Below are 18,391 nucleotides of genomic sequence, written 5' to 3'. Positions count from 1 at the left end.
CGAATCTGGTTCGAGCAAATCTCATTATTTTCAGCTTCATCCACGTGCATTAAAATTCTACACCAACAATAAGAAAAATTTGATTTGTCATGACTACTTAGAAATTCTATTGAAATCTGTATCGTTGGTATGATAGTTCAAAGATTGTTGAAACTGTAAGAAAATATGACACAAGTAATAATTTATTTTTAGTGTAATTATGTTGTCGATATTAAATTATTCGGTTATCGCGATATTAAATCTGTTTCGAAAGTTGGCTACAACTTTTTCATTTGAATAATACTAGAACATTGATTGATTGCTCCACCATTGCAAAATCACCTCTAAGTTAGTAGAAAATACAGTACAAGTGACCATAATAAAAAAGAATGTTAACGCATGCTACATTTTGTGTCAACGGTTACAAAATTTACTTTCATTCGAACCTAGAGCTATACTTTTCGGTTGCAGTAAAAAATGTAAATACTTCCGGAGTGCAAAGTAAGAATTCGACATTTGTGTTGCGATGCAAAAGAGACAAAAAAAAAAAATGGGAAAAGGCATCCAAAAGATTTTCAATTTTATGGCGGCTCACTGCAAACCACTCAAGACCACAACTGAGCATTTTTCCTCCTCATCCAGCGTTCTTCTTTCCGTCCTGCAGCCCCGTTACTCTTTTTCTCAAGGGTTTGATGACGGACCGCGATGATAACACGTCTCCATTCAGCTATGGGATCTTTGTCATAGGACCCTCGATCCGGACAGGTTCATTCACGAGCTTAAGACTTACCCCCGGTCCATTTTACCGACCCGGAGAATTTTCCCAATATGTTACACTGCCTCTATTTCTCACTCCCCTCCTCTACACGATCTTCATTCTCGCCGAGAATCGCGATCAGCTAGTTTTAGAAAGTTTCAAACATCGAAGAGTTGAAATCTGCAAAGATTGGACATTTTGACTTGCTGGAATTTCCGATTATTGAGCTACTGATGGGATACGACATCAAGATCAGTTTGGATTTGGACTTATTGTGTCATATCATTTCGCGAAAATGTTACACGGATATAATTCGACACACGGTGAATCCGCCTGCGGGTTGGATACAAAAATGCTAAAGACGAAAAAGTCGACGGGACAAAATCAAAAAGTCAAACTACCGACACTTGATAACTTGGAAACATTGTAAATACGAAAAGATGACTTGTACAAAAATAAAAATTGAGAACGCAGAAATGTATAGATAAATTTATACCATCAGCATTTTTTTTTTTTTCTTTGAGATAGCCAAGAATTTGAAGGGTATAATATTAAATTGCGAAAATACCAAACAGTCAAACAGTGGAATCTTCAAAGGTCAGACTCTTGCTCTTGTCGAAAATCTGTGAATCCGAATTTATCAATAACGACTGAGCAAAGACTCGAAAGATCAAAATCCCGAAACCCGCTAAAGATGGGATGGCCGAAATGCCCAGTATCCGGTTGGATGACGTCGAAAATACACGTATTCTCTGCAACAGCACACGTCTAGTGCCATCTGGTATAAGTCTACACAACTATGACAACCCTATCGCGGCCTTTCGGCTTTCTGGTCCTTCAACATTTTGCGTATCGTAATTTTGTTCCTTCTGAACTTTGATCAACAACAAATTTTTTTGGGTTTGCGGCAGTTCGAAGTATTAGCCGCTCTCAATTTTTAATTTTGGAACTTTCGGTACGCCGATCATTCGTTGTTTTAAAATTCGTATCTCGAAAATTTCGGGTTCTCGACTCATCGACTTTTTTATTTTTCGGGATTTTGATCCCCACCTTCGCCTGCACTTATGCAATTCAATGTAAATTCAATCAACATCCGCCTGAATATTGGCAACCCCGATTACATTTCACCGATCGTCGTTTGTCTCAGCGTTCACGATTGATGCCAACTTCTCTCCAATCTATCCCATCGTGGACCACGAGTCAAATGACGATCGGTCAAGATGTAACCTGAATTGCATAAGTGCAGGCGTATCTCCCAATTATGTCAATCTGCCGACAAATGTAACATTGAAATGACCCGGTGCGTCGGCAATATCGCATCATAGTGAATTGTGGTAAAAAAGAAAATGACGAAAAACGTAGAAACCCATAGAGCAGAGACTAACTTAGCTTAGATTTAAATAGTTAGGGAGTTTGCTTTCGATTCGAACTTACAATTAGTTTTAAAATATTCCGGTGCTTCCTCGCCGTTCTGAAAACCATTTCTACTCCAGCCTCCCACTCGATAGAACATTTTGCATTTTGCATTTTTCATGGCTAACTCTCCCTCTCTCTCTCCTTCTCTCTTTCCGCGAACCGGGTGGAAAAAAGAAGCCCACCTTTCACCCTCTGATCTCTTCGACTCGTCGCGCTAACGTTTCTTTGTTCTCAGCACCCCCGGCGTAGATTTAGACGCCTTGTCGCGCCATTTCGCTGCTGCAACGATCCGGACGGTCTGGGCAACGAAGACTCCAGACTCCCGGCAAAAACCAACTGTTGCTCGGCCGACCGACGAGGCAGATCAATGCGCTCCCTGGAGCCATTTGGGGGGTGGCGCTGTTCCGGCGACGCCGTTTCCTGAGGGTACAACAACGAGTTCCTGCACAAAGTGACGAAGAAGCCACCGCGTGCACGGATCCTGATGCAGGACGCGGAGCGTGGACTCGTAGGAGACCTTCCAGAGCGCCGAACACTCCCTGGAGGTCAATCTGACACCAGCCAGGCGTCCCTGACTGCTTCTTTTTCCGACTACCCGCCTCCGATATTGTCCCTGTAATTCCTCGGCATACGCTAGCTTCGCGAGACAGTTTTCTCATACGGCTTTTATAACTGTCTACGACTCGAGGGACAATTTATCGTACCAAGCAATTCTAACTTTACCACGATTCTCGAAAATTCTTCTTACACTGGCTCGCGGTCTACGAGTCGACTCGCTATACACGTATACTGGAGGGACACAAATCCAACCGAGAACCAAAAATTGAAGAGCAAAAGGGCCGAGTTTCGTCGCTATTTTCGCTTACAAATTTCTTTGCAAATGGTTCTACGCTACAGTCACTAGAATCGATCTGAAGATGTGCATGTTTGCGGAAATAATTTCAAGAAAATTACTATAGACTATTTCAGGTTGCCTCGTAGCGAAAAAAGGTTCAGTTGATAGAAATTTGCGGGTAAAATATCAACGAAATTTCATCATGTAACAGTTCTTACAAGGAAAGGTATACCAAGGTATACCGCAACGATTGTTTCAATCCCGTGAATTATTGCAGTTCGTTAAAAAGAACACTGGACATGTGTTTTGTTTCGAGTGCCGATTCGTCCGATCAAGGTATAAGAATAATGCTTGAAGTTTACTTCCAAAAAATATGCGATGCAACCTCTGAGGGTGAAAGCAATCTTCCGCACGATATTACCGAATGATGATAACGATCAACGTCCAGTTGGTTTTACGGAAAATCTTTAGAAGTAGTTTCAGCCATTAAACGATCACATTATTGAGTAAAAAAATTCGCGTGCAGTGTTTCGTGACGTACTATAAGTTACAGGTACAACAAATCACAGAATGAAGAAACTCAGTGAAGTACACTTGGTGAACTTTCCACGTCAATGTCGCGATCAGGTTTAAATTGGAAAGCAATAATCTTGGAAACATTTCCATGAAATTCTGACTTTGGTATGATCACAGCGACAATTGTCATCAGCCAATGATTACACCCCGTGTAATTTGACTCCGAAAAATATGTTGCTACACTTTCATTCCGCTAATAAAATCAAATCATTGTGTAATATTTTTAGGTGATAATTCTCACCCTGCAGCAGCAGCAGCAGGACGGCATGGATGACGAGTCGAAGGTGGTTCCCTCGTCATATTCCTGTGCCGGTGCAGTGTCTGCTGAATGCAAAGTGATTTCCTTCGGGTAGATTAGTCTGCGCCTAGCAGTTTGTACTTTGGTGTAAAGTTTGAGCTCTGCACTACGGTGGTGTTGGTTTCTATAGGTACATCACCGAGGATGAGTTTGTAGTCGGTGTTGTTGATTCGGTTTCACTCGAGCGACGAGTCTATCCGCCATCCTCTCCGGGAGGCAATCAGCGCTTTGTGTTGCGCCCTGAAACAACAATTTTCGAAAGTTTAAACGACGGAACGGAAGGGAAGGGAACGGGTCGCGAAGAGAAGAAAAGGGGCGAGGAATCAGCGCAGACTCGAGGATGCAACGAGAGGAGCTTCTAATTCTGGTTACCGTGCAGTCCTTAACTAGTATAATTTTTTGGAGAATATACCGTACACAATTCTAAGTACAAAATAAAAATTTACAGTTTTGTTATTGTGAATAGAATATCCAGTATACCGGGTGGGCCCAAGAAATAACGGGACCGATTTGAAACGTGAATAAAAGCCAAACGTGTTGAACGATTTTCGAAAACTTTTTTTCCAGAAAATAGAAGAACGAATATTTGATCTCATGTTCAACAATCACGGACAAAAAAGTCGCTGGGAGACTGAAAACAATTACTATTAAAGAATGTTCGAGACGATTTCCTCCTGATATTGTGATTCGGAGATTAATTCTTGTGTATCAGACATTCTCCAAGATTTTATTTACATTACGCGAAACGTTTCTTGTAAACTTGAAATCAAAACGCGACCTTTAAAGTCGAAATTCTGGATTAAAAAATTCATATTTCTATTCTTCTTCTATTTACAACCACAACAAAATTTTCGTAAATCGGTCGACGCGTTCAGATTTACTTTAAGTTTCATAGTTTTAGTTTTTCAGTTAATGTATTTTTTTGAACTTACAAGTCCAGGTAACAATAAATCGAGGTTAAAACCTTGTTTAGTCCCACACACGTCAAACAATTGCACCAAATGATTACTTGTACAAGATTTCGTGATAATTCCAGCAACGTTTGAACCATTATCGTAACTACAGCTAACAATTTCACTAGAATTTCCTATTAACTTTAACAAATGAAATTTTCCCTAAGGACGGATGCAGCCGACACGATACGTATTCGCATTCGCACGTCACGACGGCCGGAAATGAAGGTGAAATTGACACGGTATCGAGTTGTTATCGCGAGAGTGGGATAATTTTCAGAAACGCAGAAACAGCGCTTATACCGTGTATATATACATATATATATATATATTAAAGATAAGGTTCTCTGTTCTTTGATGGTCTGCATCGCGTGTCGCCCGTTTCTGCAATTTCGTGACATCAAATTGAGAGCTGCAATATACCGACTCGTGATGCAAAATATTCAGTTTACTGCTGCCGCTGAGTGTGTACGAGTTGGATATTATATTTCCTCTCGAATGCAGCGGTAGCTGGTTACTTGGAGTGCTGTTTTACATTCGCCGTCGACGTCGACGTCGGACGCGTGCGGTTCAAATCTAAGGTACACGGAAACGGGAAACTCTGATGGAATTGCGAATTAAGAAAGCATTGAGAGAAACCAAGTATGAAAATAAACGTTTAAGCTAAACGTGGAAAACTCTCTGTGTACCTACTGCACATATTGTATATATATATATATATATATGTATATACACACACGATTCTTACTTACACGATTTGCTTCAACATTTTCCGCGCCAAATCACTTCCAAATATAATCTTTATCTTATATTATAAGTATTATGATCCACAATGTAAACTAATTTGTTCAATTTTTAGCCATTTGCAAACAGGTTTTATTGAGTTGCAGCTTTAAAAATCATACCTCGTTTCATTCCGTTAGTATTGAAGACCTAGTAGAAGTTTTTCTTCTGAGAAATAAAGAAATTTTCACTTGAATCAAACAGTTTTTTAAACAGCGCCACGTACATCATGAATTCAATTAGCATCAGAATTGATGAATACTATTCTCGCCCAAGGTTTCGTACATTTCTTCTTGTTTTTTGTTTTCTTTTTTTTTTTTTTTTTATAACTGACAAAATTCAGGTCAACTTTTCACAGAAGCCCAATTATTTTAATTCGAACGTCTAACCGAAGATATTCAGAAGTGTTTCGGCTTGTGAGAATAAAGTCTCACGAATGCTCTGCATAGGTTTAAAAATAATTACTTTCGTGGAATAAATTTCACGATCGATAATGAAATATTTTTATTCAATGATTAGGAAAGAAAGGCCGAGAAACATTTTTATTATAATTCCTGTCAGCGAGGCTTCGAATACAACAAGTAAAATGTTGGAATATAATTATAACGTCCGATTTGCGCGTAAATCGAGTAGCGTTGAAATTTACATAACGTTCGTGAGAATTCGCAAATAATTAATGAACTAAACTGGCTTGGTTATAATTAAATACCAGTATTACGCATGAACGTGGCACCCATTAATGAAATTCGTTGCATATTGATACGTACGTATAGATTCGATGCTGCGCGTCATTCGAAATTAAATAGTAAACATTCTAGTAGATAATACGTAACATGATTGCAATCATGGATTCCTGAATTGCATTCAAATTCATATCTTCGTGTTTGGTCCGTCATTTTTCCATATCCTTCGCTCGTAGCTGTGCTAATATTACGATAATGTAAGAAGCTTCACCGAATCGTGATATTCGCACAGAGGTTAGGCAATAAATTAAAACGCTTCTCAAACAACGATCGAAAAATTCAGAATTTAAAAAGAATCTTCAACTTAAGAGCCACGGAATCGTTGAATGGTGCTAATCGAGATGTCACTGATGATAGAATAATTTGTATTAATCGTACCATCTTGTTCCGAAACAAAGAAAAAAAGCCTACCATCAATTTTGCAATTGTTTTAAACATAATATTTTTTCTATCGCGCGTCACGAAATTTTCATGTAAACACTAAACGTACAATTTTCCGAGCAGAATGTCGTAACGTGTATGTATTTTTTTCTTTCACCGTTCTCTCTTGAATGAAGATTACAAATTCATCGAGAGTTTGATGAAATATTTTATCAGTCGGCTAACGATAAGCCAGAGAAGTAAAGGGCTGGGGTCTTAAACAAATTACAGAACTTTTAATTGGGAAAGCAATTCATTATTCCGTTAAATTAATTAATATAAGATTTCAGTTGAGAAGAGAGATACTCGAGTCTGCTGGGCTTCCCTTTTGATATTAATATCTCGCTTTCATATCCGCATCTTCTTCGTCTGCCTCTTTCTCTTCCTCTTCCTCTACTCCTGTTTCAAAGTCTTATAATTTATTATTACTTTATAGCTGCGTAAGAAACCTGTTAATGCTAACTACGATTTCCCATCTCGCGTCCCGCGGATGATTCAAGCTCAAGTACGAGTCGAGAATTTTCACACGACTCTGACCGCGAAAAAAAAACATATCCTATAAACCTAAACCTAATTGTATCTCTTTTCATTTCTTATAATTTTCATTCCCTTTTTTTCACCTTAGGAAATGTCTCACGAATTGGACAAACTTTCAAGCATCAATACCGCGCAGTAAGTAAGTTTTTAAAAAATCAGTAAATCACAGCTACGAATTGTGATACTTTTAAACGAAAGTCCAAAAAATAAAAGACAAAAACTAAATCTACCCGTGTTAAAGTATAAATTTAATTTTTCACGTTCATCTTTTCTGTACGGGAGAAAAAAAAAAAAGAAATTGTCTTTAAAAAATTACCTTTTCCCAACCCTCCTCGTTAATTATCGACGATGTAGGAAGTACCATTTTTCCCTTGTTATTCGTACAATATAGGGAAAGGCCTCCTGCATCCCGTTTTACGATCCCACGGGATCGACGGACAAAGGTCACTCATATGCGCCCGGTGATATATCATGGTTAGCTAACCCCTGGACCCGTCGGCTACCCCGTAAGACTTATCCGGAGCATTCTCAATTATCTGTGGGGATAGCGACCGTCCAGTTTTCCCGAGGGTTTTAACCCCGCCGAATGCGTATGCTGACCACAAAACTCTCCCTTATAATTAAATCATTAATTAGCTACTTTCCCAATTCTTTCCTCCGGTATTCTCTTCTTCTATTGCCTCAAGGCGGATCACAATTTGTTAGAAGACAAAGGCCGAGGGATATAAAGAAGCCGAAACCAACACCGGCGGAACGAAATTATTGCTCTTGGCTACACGTGACGAAAAACATGAAAAGAATCTAAACTCGACTTGTATATCCCAAAAAGATGTCTTACAGAAAAGCAAGGTACAAATTATCGTACATATTTTCTATTATTTTCATATCCTCATTCCATCTAATCATCCGAATTTAAGTATCGGTAATGTTCGATTGTCTTGCACTTGCAATTATACCGTGTAATTAATGCGACCGTTAAAATGGCACGCGATATCGCAGGAGGAAGAAAAATATCCGTCTTAAGCGACAGAAGCGAGTTAAACGAAGAAATATTATTATTATTATTATTATTGTTGTTGTTATCATTATTATTCTTAATGGAAGGAGAAGTTATGGGAAAAGTAAGAGAGAAAAAGTGTAAAAGAGGTAGCAAAGTCTGCCTCGACGTTATTTAAATCCACGTCAGCGTCTTCCTTTAACCCGCAGGATTTTGACTCAACATTTTATATCCTTTTGCACAGTTTTAGAATCAGCGAGCTCATCCACTCACAGGCTCAACTTGTACGGCCCAACGTCAGATTTGATAAATACCCACGTCGTTTGACTTTTCAAATTTAATAAAATATCACGATACACGTAAACGCTTGAGTTTATATAAACAATTCCCGACCATCTCGGATCTGTAATGTATTTGTTTACTCAACTGTCACAACTCTAACGTTTCATTTTGTCTAGTCATGTTTTTAATCTTCGCGTAAATCATTACAATCATTAGGCACCAAAGTTCGGAAGGTTTGAGTTCGCTCGACTCTTTCTGTGAAGATTTTTATTCACATATTTGTACGAATTAAAATGTATTTATTTTAAATTGCTTCAGCTAATTAATTGGCTTCCGTTACAACGCAGGATTATTCAACTATGTGTAAGAAAAATCTTGACAGTGTTGAATTTTTGGGCTTATCAAATTCAAGTAGTTGACGCAACATGCGAACCTGAGCTTTCGAAAAGATTGCTTCAAGCTTGGAAAATGAACGGAATGATTAAAAAAATTCGAACTTGAAGAAAAAAAAATTTTTTTTATGCGTTAATTATGTACGGAGTAGAGGTAAATGAGGCAGCCAGCCTGAGGAGTGCGACATTTTCTGGCACGCGGTGCTTCGTTTACATATTGCCAATAAATCCCACCCGCTCCTTTAATAACCCTTTTCTTGTAACATTTTGATATTTTATACTGTATTATGCATATAGATATATTATACACGTAAGATGTTTATGAAAAATTTACAATTATCCGTCACGGAATCATAAATGTGAAAAAAATTTACGGTATAAAGTTGAAATTCACTTAATTGGGCTCGTTTCAAAATATCGTTGGAGAGCTTCACTCAGGCCCGTAAGAAATATGTACATTTAGCTTTGTAATATTTGTTCGTCTATCATAAATTAGAATAAACCGTTCAACCCCGTAAAAGAGAAAAGAAGGTCAAAGTTGATACTGAAAAAAAATCTGCCCGCGGTTCAGCTTTTCTTGAGGGATCGCAAGACGCGGAAGAATTTGGTTAATTAGCGAACATTATACGTGAATAATAATAACACATGTACGAAGCGTATGTTAATTAGGAAAATTTGGAGGTTGTTTGGCAAGGATTCGAGTGAAACAAAAAAAAAAAAAAAATGTACAAAGAGAAAACAGAAATTCCTCCAATTTTATTACGTGTCGTGCTTGGGCGGTGCTTTCGAATGTTTGAATAATGGGCCTAATTAAACCCCAGGTTTATTTACGCAATCATCCAGAGAATGAAGCCAGCCGAGTTAAGAGAAGAGTCCTCGCCCCGTCCGTACAAGTTATGACAAGTCAATGATGCAGCGGTTTTAAATACGCGGAGCTTAAAAGTTGACGATGAGTGTTATGCCTTCGATCGGAGTCTGACAAATGCCATCAAACTTTTAATGCGAAACCAATTTGAAACGGGAAAAGTTTTAACGTCCGTCAGTCCAGGCGAAGAAGAGACAGTATGTCTTAAATTCCCAGCGCTCTTTTCACCGATCTTGAAAGCCATATTAAATTAGAACGTCTGCCGATCCGAACCGGTTGACATAACCTGCAAAACAGATTTGCACGATGGCCGCTAAATACGCAGCGTAATCGAGGCTGCAATTCTTTTTGCGTTCTAGCCGAAAGAGATTGATCATCGAAGCTGCTGAAACGATTCTTTGAAGACGCGGTGACTCGTACGACTTGCAAAAAAATATTCATTCTCGGGTGAAAGACGAAAAAATGCAGTGCCGAATACACCCCGTATCATAGGCAACCGTGATACATTCGTTTTATAGGTTAGGTTACCTACTTCACTAGTCAATACAGTGTTTCGAAGTATCGTTTACTTTATCACGTGAAATTGACAAAAGGATCGATATAAATATTCCATTTAAAATTGGTTTCAAAGATCGTCGAAAAAGAGGAAGAAATTATTTTTCACACCTTTTACATGATTTATAGGTTATGTATGGGTATACATAAAAACGTACGCTCACTTAGAACAGATGCTTCAATTTTAATCTCCGAGGCACCGGGCTTCTGCAATCTCGTAAATTCATATTATTTTATTTGAATCCCAATTTCGTTCCTCTCGACGGCTATAACGGAAGTGAGGGGGGGGGGGGGGGGGGGATGGTAGAGGAGGAAAGTGAAAGGGAAAGAGAAAAGTCTCGAGAGTTATTAGAAACGTCTTTATACCCTGCCTCCGGAGATACTTCTGAAAGGTTGCAGAGGGGTTCTGCAAGCTTTGTGAATAGGAGATAAGGACGCTAAGCTAGACAGAAAGGAAAATACGGAACGAAAGAAAGAAAAAAAAATAAAATAAGAATGAAAAAAAAAAAAAACAAAATTCATATCCACTCCAAGGAACATAATTCAACTTTGACGAATCAGATATATATACAGATTCGGTCACGTTGTAATTGCTTTTTGAGAAACTTCACTTTTTATCCGTGCAAAGAGAATCGGTAATCCGGATGAACGAAGATTAAGGCTTTCCGAAATTCATTTCAGTTCTCGCACGAGCAATTGACGATTGTCACTAGGCACGATTTTAAGACTCTCCAATTTTCAACGAGACCATTCGGTTGTCGAGACTTCATCAATCGAGCTTTGCGATGTTCGGATTTCAAGTGATCGGACCTCTGTGACGTGCGAGAAGGTGACTTCGTATCGTGAGAAGACTTGAGAGAAATACTTACCAGAGAAATTGCAGTTCGAACGAAGAAGTACCGAAATAATGCAGAAAACTGCCAAACAAAGTACCAAAAATCAGAATACAAATTATCCGAAGTAATTTGTTTATTTTTCGAATAGAATTTCAGGTACACACGAGAGATCCCGAATTCCGATATTACCGATGACGAGGAGACCATGTTTCTACGGAGTTTGGAATGTTCGATTAAATTTTTTACAAAATTGCAAAATTTGTAAAAACCTTTTAAAAGAAGTACACGCACGTATATCTCCCCGATCGTGTAAACTAAGGACAATAATTAATTATCCTCGCCAAATTCCCACGAATAAGCAAAAAGTGACGCACGATGATTAAACGAAAGTCTTCTCTTCAACTACTTGCGTTCTTTATTTTCCACACTCCGCATCGGCAATTCCCTCAACGGCGACAGCAAGGCGTATAAATGACGTTAAACGATGAGTAAACACCGTAAGAATTGAACGGCATGCAGAGTTTCGCGAAGAATGAAATTCGAAACTCCACATAACGATAAACACACTGCAGCTGATTGCAATCCTACTTGCGAGTCAGGCAGAGTTAAGCTCGTTGCATGCGCTTGGCATTTAATGACCACTCGGTGGGTTAATGTGCGAAAGAGAGACGGGAATCGAGATATAATGTGCGAGAGAGAGAGAGAGAGAAGGAGAGAGGAATGTTGAGAGAGATGGTTTCATTCATTTGAGACGTATGTATATGTAATTAACCCGTGTTTAAGCCAGCGCATTCTGACGCAGCGAGTTGCCTTTCGGGCTGGTGCTTTGGGTTCAGGTTTGTTAGCCAGCTTGCGTTTATACTTTATACTTGTACATATGTATATATGCGTATGTATACCTATATGCATCGCTGCCTTCGCCCCAATTTTCCACCATCACACAAGTTGCGTGCATATCCCGCTCGTAAATTCTTTCTTTCTGACCCTCCGGAGCTTGCGCTTGAATTTCGCCGTTTCGCCAATTCAGAAGATTTTTATTTTGTGTTTTCGTCATTTCTACCGTAGAAAATGACAATATTTGATAATAGGAATCGAGGCACTTTATATATGATTAATGTATAAGAGTTTGGGGAACTTGTTCGATCGTCGATACTACCAAGGTTCGTCAAATGATGTTCAATCAAGATAACACGATTCCACAAAACGAATCAACTACGCTATCGCTTTTCAAGGTGAGGGAAAATTGAAAAGTTTTATTACCATTTTTATGGACGGTTCACCGCGCAATTATTTATCAAATATAGTTTGTGTTCAAGACGAAAACGTTTCTCGTACGGAAACGTGATAACAACACCGCGTTCGGCCAATATTCGTCCGATGCATTGCCGTCGTATATTTTAATACAGAACAAATTGGCTACGCAGATTAAAAAACGTTTTACGACTTTCGTCAGTTTCTTATCGTTGCAAATGTTTTTCCGTTCTTGTTGAACTGTTTCCTCAACAAAAATTCTAAAGGTCTTAATAATGTGGATCGTTTACCCCGTGAAAAAAAATAAATAAAAAATTAGTTCACCTCGCGTCTCATCTTCACCATTAATAGACAAACTTCAGCCTTGTCAGTTGAATGGCAGTAAGTTGAAGAGAGTCTACTGTTGCAAGAAAGTATAGTAACGGTGAAAGAATAGTAACGGATACAGACTTTCCCGTAACAGCTAGGAAACTAATTTTCATTTTCTACCTAGAACTATATTTTTCGATTATGGTAAAGAATGGAAATAATTAAGGACTGAGCGGTAACCGTAACTAAAAATTTCTCTCGGTACAATAACGGTTAAAATTTTGTATTTCACCCTGGAATCCGGTATTTGGATGGAGCGATATGCGTTTATTTATTTATTTATTTATTTTTTTCTCTCACTTATTTCTCGTTTCGAAGAGTCCTGAACAGTTTCAATAACGCGTTCTCAGCCCACTTCGTTCTTTCAATCAATAGGAATGAGCACTACGAGCATAGAATCGCCGGAGGCGAGGGCAACCGGTGAACGAAAGGGGAGGATGAGGTCCAGGACCATGCAAGGGGAGGAGTATGACTCGTTCGCAAACGAAGCAATCGTAAAAACTTTTCCAATAGAGTTCTTTAACGAAACTCTGAAGCGAGATCCGCGTCTATACATGGCGGCTTGCAAAGGCAGAAAGCGTCGAGTTCAATGCGAATGTCTTCGTGCGTTCTGTGCTTGCAAGCACACTTACACACACACACGCACATGTTATGTATCAGTTTAGAAGCGTGCGGGCTTTACCCGTGGAATAGCTCGTAAACCGCAGGCATTGGGATTTTCAATTCTGCGAATTTCCCGGCACGCGTTTCAGAAAATCAGATATTTTCACTGTTACGCGAACGACGAAGCTAAATTTTAAGAAAATGCGTATATACATGATTCCCAAAAGCGCTTCCCCGGAATCGTCCTTTTCTTTGCGAAAATTCTTCAACTTTTGCAGCAAGGTGCTTTTTTGGAAAAATCCATCAAAATTGGATCCTAATTTTTATAATCAGCCGCAGCAATTTGACTGATGATAAAAAAGCTTCTTTGGTAAATTCATAGTTTGATATTGTTATGGTCAAACGATTCTGACGAGTCGTTGGATATGACCGAATAGACTTGTTACTGCATAGTCAGCTATTTTAGGGCCGTATACATATAGAAAGAAAGACCAATGAATAGTTTTCTCGACGGATTATAGTTGGTTTTTTTTTTTCAATTTAGTCCAGCGTTTCTTTTCTTTTAACATTGGAGCGGCTGAGACTTGAGCTGGGAAACATAAAGTGCACCGAAGTGGCGAGAGCGTAGACCGAGAGTTGAAAGTGACGGAGATCGAGCTGTGAGGAGAGAGAGAGAGAGAGAGAAAGGGGAAGTGAGAGATAGGAAATCATAGAATGGCGAGGGCGTGTGATTGATTGGAGAACAGATATCCCTTCGGCCAACAATGAGACGAGACGAGGCAGAAAACATCTCCACTTGAGCCGGATAAAAGGCTAGGAGCTTGGCTAGGAGTGCGATTTATGCCCAAATATATTGGAATGAGCGCAAACAATCTCGGGCAATATCTCAAGACGCGAGTTATCGATACGGCCCATTAATCCGGGAAAGTAAACGACTTTGAGAGTAAACTGGCTTACATACCGAAACTCCTGGCACCGAGCGCTTTTGACTGTGTTTGAACGAGCTTCTGCCCGCAAGCATTCGAATCGATTCCAACTTCGGCAACGTCGAGTTTGCATGATGATATTAAAATCCGTAGTAAATGAACATAGTTTCAAATATTATCTCTGGTTGGAAACTGTACGAAAAATTAGTAAAAGAAAATTTGCAGATATTGTTGAAATTGTCGAAATTTTCGTTGGACTTGCGTTGCTCAAAAGAATATTTTAGGTAACGTATGAGAATGCAAAAAATTCCTGACGCGATTTTCGGTCAGCCGAGCAAAACTTTTCAATTATTTCCCGACAGTTGGAGGCTGGTCGATTATTGATTCGATCGCAAGAAGATCTTCTACGATCTACAGTAACTATCAATGTACATTTAGACCGCTCGGTAGTTTGAAAATCAAATTTTCCAATTATCAAAGTCGAACAAACACTTTTCTGCCATTCGTCGCGAAACTTCTATTTCCATTTATTTATTCATTCAAGTAAACCCAAACAGTGAGTAAAAGCTCAGCAATGACAGGATCCCTGAGGTTAGACGATAAATGAAGAACATAAAAATCAAACTTATACGCTACCTTACTGAAAATTTTCATGTGACAACTCAAAAAATGTTTTGAAAGAATTCAGAATGTAATTTATCACATGATTTATCTTGTAAATTTAATAAAATATATAAGTAATAATATTCAAAGTCGACTAATACAGTTGTCCGTACAATTTTAGATCCGGTATACTTGATGATTCGTATTTTTATAATTTATCATACGATTTCTTACAAATTTCATCTCATTTACAAAATAAATCATTTCATACATTACACGACGAATTGATGAAGCAATTACCAAGAAAGGATCGACGATAGCGGAAAATGATTACGCGTGCCTCGTTTTTCCTAATTCCAACAATATTCGAACACTTTTTTTTAACGACACCTGTTTTACACAATTTTTCTACTTACCCTAACAAATGAAATTCTCCTCAGTGTATGGAAATTAAGAGGCTGCCGGGACTTGGTCATTTTCATTCGAACGATCATGCTCTACAGGATATATCTCGAATTGGTTTGTATAGCTAGGAAGTTGCGGTGAAGTTGAGAGGTTATCAGAGTATTCGAATGAGCGGGCATTACTAGTTGGGCAGAGATCGAGAGAGATATCGAGAGAGAGAGAGAGAGGGGCAGGGGGGTGGGGGGAAGGTGAGTATAACTGAAAATGCAATCGACCATACACCCGGAGTTTGGGTCAAAGTTCGTTCCGTCGAGGCCTCGCTGCATTACGCACGTAGCCATGCCACACCATACCTACCACCTACCACCTACCACCTCACCCATCCACCTACAGGTTCAACATAACTATGAGCTTGGTGCCGAGACGATAACTTGCAGCTTGGAACTTGGTTATGGAGTTAGCCAAATTATGTGCGATATAGCTATCGCCGTGTATGGCTACGTGACTGCGGGTCGCTGTTGGATAGTTGCCGATGCACGCAGCTTCGACGTTGTACCTACACCTTACAGGTCACGGGTGGAAAGTGCCCGACGTTTCTGAGTGACGCGCAACTAAATGCAGAGAGCTTTCGGCGTTACTCCGGAGTCTGGCTCTTCTACCGAAGCATTAAGCTCGACACACTCGCGCGCGAACCGGCCGACGTGTTTGGCCACGTACGGCAGGGTGGTCGTTAATTTCCCAGCGTACACTTGCCACACGTGGAATCGACGAATAATGACGGGAAAAACAGTGTCTGAATTATTTCGGATTTTCAGCGTGATTGGAAGGGATGCCGAAATCAATTTGAAATTAATAGAAAAGATTTCTCACGGTGAGTCACAGCGGTGAATATTCTCACCAGCTATTTTTTGGTATATTCATCAGAGAACCTTTCAACATATTTCTTAGCGGTTTTCTGCTATTTCTGACGGCATATCGATAGATTTTATATACTCGAGAGTAATTATTGCGATATAATGTACATTATTATTGTTGGAAACAAATTGATTGAAAAGAATTAATACTCAAAATTGAAGAAATAATTCGTTTCCGAGAAATTTATGTTTGTATAAATTATAAATTTTTCGGGTTGGTGATTATGAATCCAATCAACGAACCCGAAAACTCCTGCACGGACTTTTTTCACCGTATTCCATCGAGTTAAAAATTTTTGTCCCCCATATCGGAGCCACTATTTTGGATTCTCCATCTTGAATTTTTAGAATTTGATTTCAGATTTGTTATTAGCAACCCCGAAAACCACTGCATAGTTCTTTTCTACCGGTAAGTCTAGTATCCGTTACTATTCTTTCTCGTTACGATCACTGTTGCTATATTTTCTTGCAACTGTTGCGAAGGTTTAATGCTTGTGGAAGAATAAATTGACGGAAATTTTTCTGAGCGTAAAAAACTGTCACGCTTAAATCTCGATCTTCCAAACGGATCGGAAAAGGATTCTTCAGAAATTGGTACTTGCATAACAAATATAGGTTCATAGCTGTGTGCGAGTAGGCCATTGGTATATAACTGATTGAGAATGAGTTAAGTTGAGTGTGGTCAGGATAGGTTGCCTGTGGAGGTTGAATGGGAAAGTTTCGGAAGCCGTGGACCCGCCATTTCAATAATTCCGCAACGAATTGATACTGTCAAAGTCGAAGGGCGGCGAATATCTGGATTATTGGATCGTTTATAACCGAAATGAGTTCACGTTTCGAGATCGATCAGTTGGCAAGGCAAGAACACCAAAAGCAGGGGTGAACGGGCGAACTGGTCGTTCCAGTCTTACGAGAATTCCCGTACTGGTTGACTAAAGTGCTGATGAAATTATTCGGCATGATCTTCGATTCAAGGACAGGTTCTAAGAAGTACAAAACTTTCAGATACCTACGCGAAAAAATTAAAAAAACTTTCTCGTCCAATTAACTCGTCAAATTCCAATTGGAATGTGTAATCGGATAAGCGTCAGAAGTAAGCTGCATTGACATGAAATAACGCTGCGTGCATAACAAAATGTAATTAACTGAAACTATCTTCTCTCTCTCTCTCTTTGGGTTCCGTGTTTACAGAAACGTTCACAGAACCGCGGACACGTCGTAATACCGTTGGCAAAGAAAGCCACGGGAGTAAACAAAACTTTGTCGTGACGGAAATATACGCAGAGAAGTCGTAACAATAAGGAAAATAATCATAAAAATCACAATCACAAGTTTGCTTCCCACCAACTGACAAAGCTCAACTGTTACCCAGACGACGCGGCACCCCGAGATCATTCACCTTCGACGTTCTCCTTTTCGGTATAATTTTACTCAGGATAAAACGGAAGCTTCCTAACTCGACAAGCAGTTTCATACTTTTCGCTAGCGTTGAATTCATCAGGCGAGAAATTTATAAATTACACTTTTCCGCAATAGCGCGTAACATAGAAGTGGAAAAAGTCATTGGTCAGACCGATCAACGCTTACCGTGTCGCATAAAGATCTCACGAAGTGCGTAACGTTCGAAGTTTGAAGCTAAACTGCACGAAAACTTAGCTTCTCACCGCGGTCTCACGATCGATTGGAAATTAATCACCGGAACACTCGTACCGACTCCATTATACATCAACGTTTTATCTCGAGCTCGTACGTAAAACTTTACCATTCAAACGTTCTCGCACGCCATGGAATAACCGAGATGAACGGGTCCGTGAAGATTGCCTGGAAAACTTATCTCGTAAGTAAAGTGATTATGCATAAAATGAATAACATCCAGTATAATAATCATAGTTATAGGTTTTTGCGTTTGCGTAAGTTGTAATCCGAGTGGAGCAGGTTGTACTTAGACTGACGTACTTGGTTCTACTCTAGTGTCTGGTAAGAGAATGCGATAGTTACGGAAGGCACTTGGTTTTTGCATGTCGTATAAGTTTACGATACACTTATACGCGAGTGTATATATACACGGACCGCAGTATTCAGTTTTAGTCACGTCG

At 39.3% G+C, this 18,391-nt stretch overlaps 1 protein-coding gene across 3 annotated transcripts in view; it reads right to left on the bottom strand.

Annotated features, from left to right (window-relative positions):
- The window catches only part of Sema2a (Semaphorin 2a), a 418,382-nt gene that overhangs the window by 22,926 nt on the left and 377,065 nt on the right, over positions 1–18,391 (bottom strand). For all 3 annotated transcript variants that reach the window (XR_011177160.1, XR_011177159.1, XR_011177161.1), the window contains one exon: positions 3,805–4,101. The gene's annotated coding sequence lies outside the window, so the exon portion shown is untranslated. The remainder of the gene's footprint in view (positions 1–3,804; positions 4,102–18,391) is intronic.

The sequence above is a fragment of the Neodiprion pinetum genome, chromosome 5 (assembly GCF_021155775.2).
Source record: "Neodiprion pinetum isolate iyNeoPine1 chromosome 5, iyNeoPine1.2, whole genome shotgun sequence".
Classification (NCBI taxonomy): Eukaryota; Metazoa; Arthropoda; class Insecta; order Hymenoptera; family Diprionidae; genus Neodiprion; species Neodiprion pinetum.
The sequence above is the reverse complement of the archived record's forward strand: the minus strand, read 5'-3'. Positions and strand labels throughout refer to the sequence as shown.